Here is a 5,602-nt window from a genome sequence, read left to right on the forward strand (position 1 = left end):
CGACACTTAAAACCCCAAGCCTCACGGTGGTCTACCCCTCAGACAGAGACTGGATCATGAACCATCGGTTGAACCTCAAACACCAATTCGGACTAAGGTAAAGCTGCCTTTATAAATATATATATATATATATATATATATAAATTTTCATTTACATACGTATATATTCGCTCTGTGTTGATTTTTTTGGAACCAGTCAAGCATTGTATTGATTTTCAGCTTTGATCTTGATCTTGATCTTCAGCTGTTCTGTGTTTTGACGCAGTGAATAGAATGCCATGAGAAAGGCTCAAATGGTTGAGGTTCTTTGCTTTTTAATGCTGTGGGTTCCCTCTGTTTTTCTTCGGGCTCGGATATTTTGTTTGGGGCATCGGGTGCGGCTGGTCATTATTTACTTTGGGTTTTTTTCAGGCACCCACGGACAGCCTGTGAGGTCCTGACCACAAGATAGACAGGCAACCAAGGTTTCCAAAACACCCCGCTGCCATGTATTGAGTTCACCTCTGTACCGAAAGCAAAATAGATTAAAACCCCGAACCTAACCTAAATTGTGTTTCTGTGAATTAAACAGATGAAGAATCCAATAAACAAATAATATATGCATACGCATATACAATCTTGGTATGATGTGAACTCAGATCATGCTTTCGGTGAGTTTTACTTCTTTTTTGTCTTTGTTTTTATTTTGTTTAAACGTGAATCAGATTTCTCCCTTTGGGTGTTTGGCTTTAATGCTTTCATTTGGACGAGTGTCAGTTTTGGCTTCTGTGCGCCTTGGTTTTTTTTCTCTGTTTGATGGGTTCACTCTAAAATGAATATGAGCAACACACACTCAAACACACACACAGATGAATACAGTATTTCATTTTATTTTATTTTAATATTACTGTTATCATCATTATCATTTTTTTTTTTTTTTTTATTCTATTGTTAGTTTCTGTTGGCTTTGTGGTTGCCCCCCTGAAGAAACGACATCTTCAATGAAAGAATGAAATCACCTTCAACTCTTATGCTAATGAAATGTCAACATCATTCAAAGGACCAAGCATCAGAAGGAAATGGACTATCAAAGGTCTGTGACCTTTCAGGACTCAAGAACTCAACTCCCATTCAGCAAAGCAATGCTGAAATAACTCGCTCAGTCCCAAGTCAACTCTTCATCGTCTATGAATGGGCCGCATGCCAATGCTGGGATTAACACATCCTGCCCCATCATCAAAGACTGAGAACCTGTGGGCGTCGGAGTGATTGGACACTCCCCCACCAATGAGTTGCGAGTTAAACGCCACGATTACTGCCTGAATGATGGGCAGCAACTGCAGACTGATCACACGTCTGCTGGAATATCTTCACCAAAAAAAGACACTGTTTCAAAAGCCACAAGGATACCAAGCCACAAGAAGTCCACCACAGCCTCTGGTGGTAGTGCTATATCACCTTAGCCTTGAACTTTGGCATGGAGGGGGACAACTAGCAAATAGCCAACAAGCTTCTCCTTCGATAGGACAATACTAACCCCTCTATCTTCTGACTGTGCACTAGATTATTTTGTTTTCATTTATTCTCTCACACGCAGACAGACCAGATATACAGTCACACACCCACATTCATAACTATGAACTTCAAACAGAACCCTTCTGTTTGCCACATAAGACCATGTGTACCCATTATTTATCTTTGCTTTTATTCATTATGTTGCTCATTTATTTACACTGCTTTTGCCTTTATGAGAAAAGAACAAACAAAAGGGAAGAAAATAGTGTTACTGATAAGGTTGTTTTTTGTTTGCTTTTCTTTCATTTTATTTTCTTGTTGAGGGGAGGCCCCCCACAATGCAAGATATGGTTACATCCGCTGAAGAAAGAGCCCTCTGTTGCCTCAGCTTTTGGAGCTGAAGTTTTAATTTTTATTGGCCATGATTTTTTTGAGCTCACACGTTTTTCTCCTTTGTTATTTCTGAACGATTCTTCTTTTTCTCTTTTGTTTTTACTCAATTTCAGGAAAATTGAGACAGAGATTGAGGACTGCAGCCTCAACCAAGTTTACATTTTGACATTTTTTGACCGATACCCTCGTAAACAATCTGTACCTTACCCTTTTTGAAGCTGCTTGCGACAGACAGCCTAGTTCAACATTCATTGTTTTCATTTTGCGCGCCTCCCCCTTACCGCGTCAGACTGTCTTGCCGGCCCGAAGCCACTGGACAGCAGGGGGGGGTACCAAATTTTTCCTGAGAAAACTGTCCCATTAGTTGCTATGAGTACATAGGCAATTACTTTTTAAACAAGAAGTCCTGGTTTAATGTGCAGAGAAAAAAAAAAAAAAAAAAAAAAAAAAGGATAAACCTTGCTAGGGAAAGCGCTCTTCGGGGGATAGTGGTCCACCTGATTTGATACATGCTTGGTAACCGAATACCGTTCTGAACAAATTTCTACGTTCCCTTAGAGTGAGGGTTATTAGAGGTTGCGTGCTCCGTTCAATCTTAGAGGTGCCCAATAAAGTCCTGACAGTCTGCGTTGGTGTTTATAGTTCTCCCCAGCGGTAGCCGGAGGTTGAGAGTGTGTTCATAGTTCTCCCCAGCGGTAGCCGGAGGTTGAGAGTGTGTTCATAGTTCTCCCCAGCTGTAGCCGGAGGTCGAGAGTTGTTGTTGTGTCCATAGTTCTCCCCAGCTTTAGCCGGAGGTCGTTGTTGAGCTTTAGCCGGAGGTTGAGAGGTCCCCCCCCCATAGTTCTCCCCAGCTTTAGCCGGAGTCGTTGTTGAGCTTTAGCCGGAGGTTGAGAGTTCTCCCCAGCTTTATATTTTACAAAGCCGGAGGTCGAGAGTTGTTGAGTTTGTTGAGTTAGACACGGCCGTGCGATTCCTGCCTGATCAGCAGATGAGCAGACTGTCGGTACCACACGGGCAATAATCTAAGTGTAGACTCCGCAAAGGCGGAAGTAAAAAGGAGCGTACCTCTTAGTAATCAGATGATACCAGTAAAAAGCAATTAACACTAGCATGCCCAAGGTTTTCTTACTCCTGTTGCCCTGCCCAGAGGCCGCCAAATGACACTCATTTGCAACTCAGTGGGCCACCTCTCTTATGTAAATAAAGCCTTTCGATCGGAATGTGCAGCTAGGCAGTGACAAACTTTGGGGGTTGGTGTAAATGATGGCCAGTGTTGAGAAACCAGTTTCTCCCAGGTAGATGTTTGTTAATCCAAATAACATTATATGGAATTATTGGATAAGAATGGCCAAATTAATATGAGCCATGTGTGTTGTGATCAATTAATAAACCACAATAAATAAAATTAGAAAAAGAAAAACAGTATTAACAGTATTCACTATTTACCTTTATTGTTTTTGAAAAGTGCTTATAAATAAAATGTATTGTTGCTATTTATGGTAAAGCGAGATTTCCGAGTGTGAAAAGGACTGTTTGAGTTCTCAATTTAAAAAGGTAAATTCACGAGGTCCACCATTCACCAACCAGGTCCATGATTATTTTATTAAGCTATTATTTTACAAATTTGAAGAAAGTGCACAAGATGCACAAAGAATCAATGCTTCAACAGGGAAAAACAATCTAAATCTCTGTTTACATCATCAGTTATGCTGACATTATCCCTCTTGACCTTTGACCCAATGCGGAAGTACGAAGCCGGACAAGTTTGGTATCAAGTTCTGGGTGGCATGTGACCTTAAATCCAAGTATGTGTGCAAAATCATCCCATATCTTGGCAAAGACCCCAGTCGTCCACCTGGGGAGAGATTGTCTGAAAATGTGGTGATGAAGCTTATGGAACCGTTTATGGACAAAGGAAGAACTGTTACAACCGACAATTTTTTTCACTTCATTGTCACTAGCACGTCAACTGCACAGCCGGAAGACCACCCTCCTTGGCACAGTCAATAAGATTCGCCGGGAGCTTCCAGATTCAGCTAAAAAGAATTTGGCCCATGAGGAATTCAGCACAGAAGTGTTTTCAACCTCTGGTGCCACACTGACTGTTTATGTGCCCAAACGAAAGAAGACTGTCTGCCTCCTCAGTAGCGTGCACAGCGTGGTGGAGACTGAGGCTACTCGGAAAAAAAAGCCGAACACAGTCACCAACTACAACAGCATGAAATGCGGTGTGGATGTCATGGACCAGATGGTTCGAAAGTACACTGTGCGTTCAGGAACACGGCGTTGGCCAGTCGCTGTGTTTTACAACATGATTGACATTGCAGCGCTGAACGCACATGTGCTTTATCAGGCATGCACTGGGGTCAACGAGAGAAAGGTGGACTTCTTGCTGGAGCTTGCAAATGAGCTTGCCCAGTCTCATATGGCAGCCAAGGAGGTGAATGAGCAAAACCTTCAGCAACAACCACCCACACCTGATGTGGGGAAAAGGGCATTGTGCCAGGTGAAGTGTTGCTGCAGGAAAAACCGTGCCACCAAGCGTTGTATGTATTGTGACAAGTTTGCATGTGGCAAATGCATAAAGGAGGTGTGGCAGTGCCAGAAATGTTCACAAAATCTCTAATAAATAAATTTCACCAAGAATGCAGCAAACAAACTGTTGCCGTCTCACTATTACTACTTACTACTTTCTGTTGCAAAAGTTGAAATATAAGTTGCAACCTCTATGTAGCTGCTGTATGGGAAACACAAAGGAGATTACAAAAGGTCTTTGTGTCCTGAAACCAACCCAGCCACCCCCCCACCCTAGCTGAGGGGGGAGTAGTGGCCTCAGTAACATAACAATGGTCACAAGCTGAGTTGTTCACACCCGCCATCTGACACCAGCTTGGACTTTATAGGTATAGGTGTCAAATGACACCACTCTGGTCATGCTAGTGTTAATTAACACTAAAAGGTTGCCAAGCATGGGGGGGCAATAAGAGCTCATTGACCCCAAGAGACGAGGTGGACTGGCTATCGCCGCTGGTGGGTTAGATGAGACCTATATTCTACTTAGACACTATGCAGCAAAACCTTGTGAATGCATGGACGTGAAAATTGAGGCATGAACGTGTGCGGTGCATGAGTGACTGAATGATGACACGTTACGTATGCCTGAGAGAACCGTTGTGAGTGCGAATGTGCCGTGGACGTGTCACTGAGTGATTGATGAATGGCTGTTTGACTACACATGTTCCTCTGTTTCACCTTCCTTTCCTCCTGGGTTTTGATGCACTAGATCTTCTCCCTGTTTTTGCCAATTATGTAGTGGGGTGTTCAGAAAACACTGCTGCTTGTTAAAAAAATTATGGTTTTAGGCCTTGGGCCTTCTAAAAAGTTTACCAGGTTTTAAAGGTTTTTTTTCTGGGTGTTTAAAAACACCAAACGACGTTTTTTTATATATGATACCACTTTCAGTGGAATGACTGGCTTTGACCTTGACTGACCTTACTGTTCATGTTCAGTGTCCATGTTTTTTGTTGTTATATGTGTATACTCGTTGTGGTGTGCACTTGTCTATGTCTTCGTCTTAGTTGTTGTTATTGTGTAGCTTTTTCCAAAATACAGGTCGCTGGCTGTATACTCAAAGGAGACGAATCAGATCCAACTAAAGAAAAGAGATATTTTAAATTATTCATTTAAGTCTTAATGTTTTCCTCTCTTTCTGTTT

At 42.2% G+C, this 5,602-nt stretch overlaps 1 long non-coding RNA gene across 1 annotated transcript; it reads left to right on the forward strand.

Moving 5' to 3' along the window:
- The first annotated feature begins 428 nt into the window (after positions 1-428).
- On the forward strand, positions 429-5,223 carry LOC114470868 (uncharacterized). The gene is made up of 3 exons (XR_003674924.1): positions 429-552; positions 2,558-2,560; positions 5,213-5,223. It is a non-coding gene; the product is annotated as an uncharacterized LOC114470868 (long non-coding RNA).
- The last annotated feature ends 379 nt before the right edge of the window (positions 5,224-5,602 follow it).

This window comes from Gouania willdenowi, chromosome 10 (genome assembly GCF_900634775.1).
Source record: "Gouania willdenowi chromosome 10, fGouWil2.1, whole genome shotgun sequence".
NCBI classification, from domain to species: Eukaryota; Metazoa; Chordata; class Actinopteri; order Blenniiformes; family Gobiesocidae; genus Gouania; species Gouania willdenowi.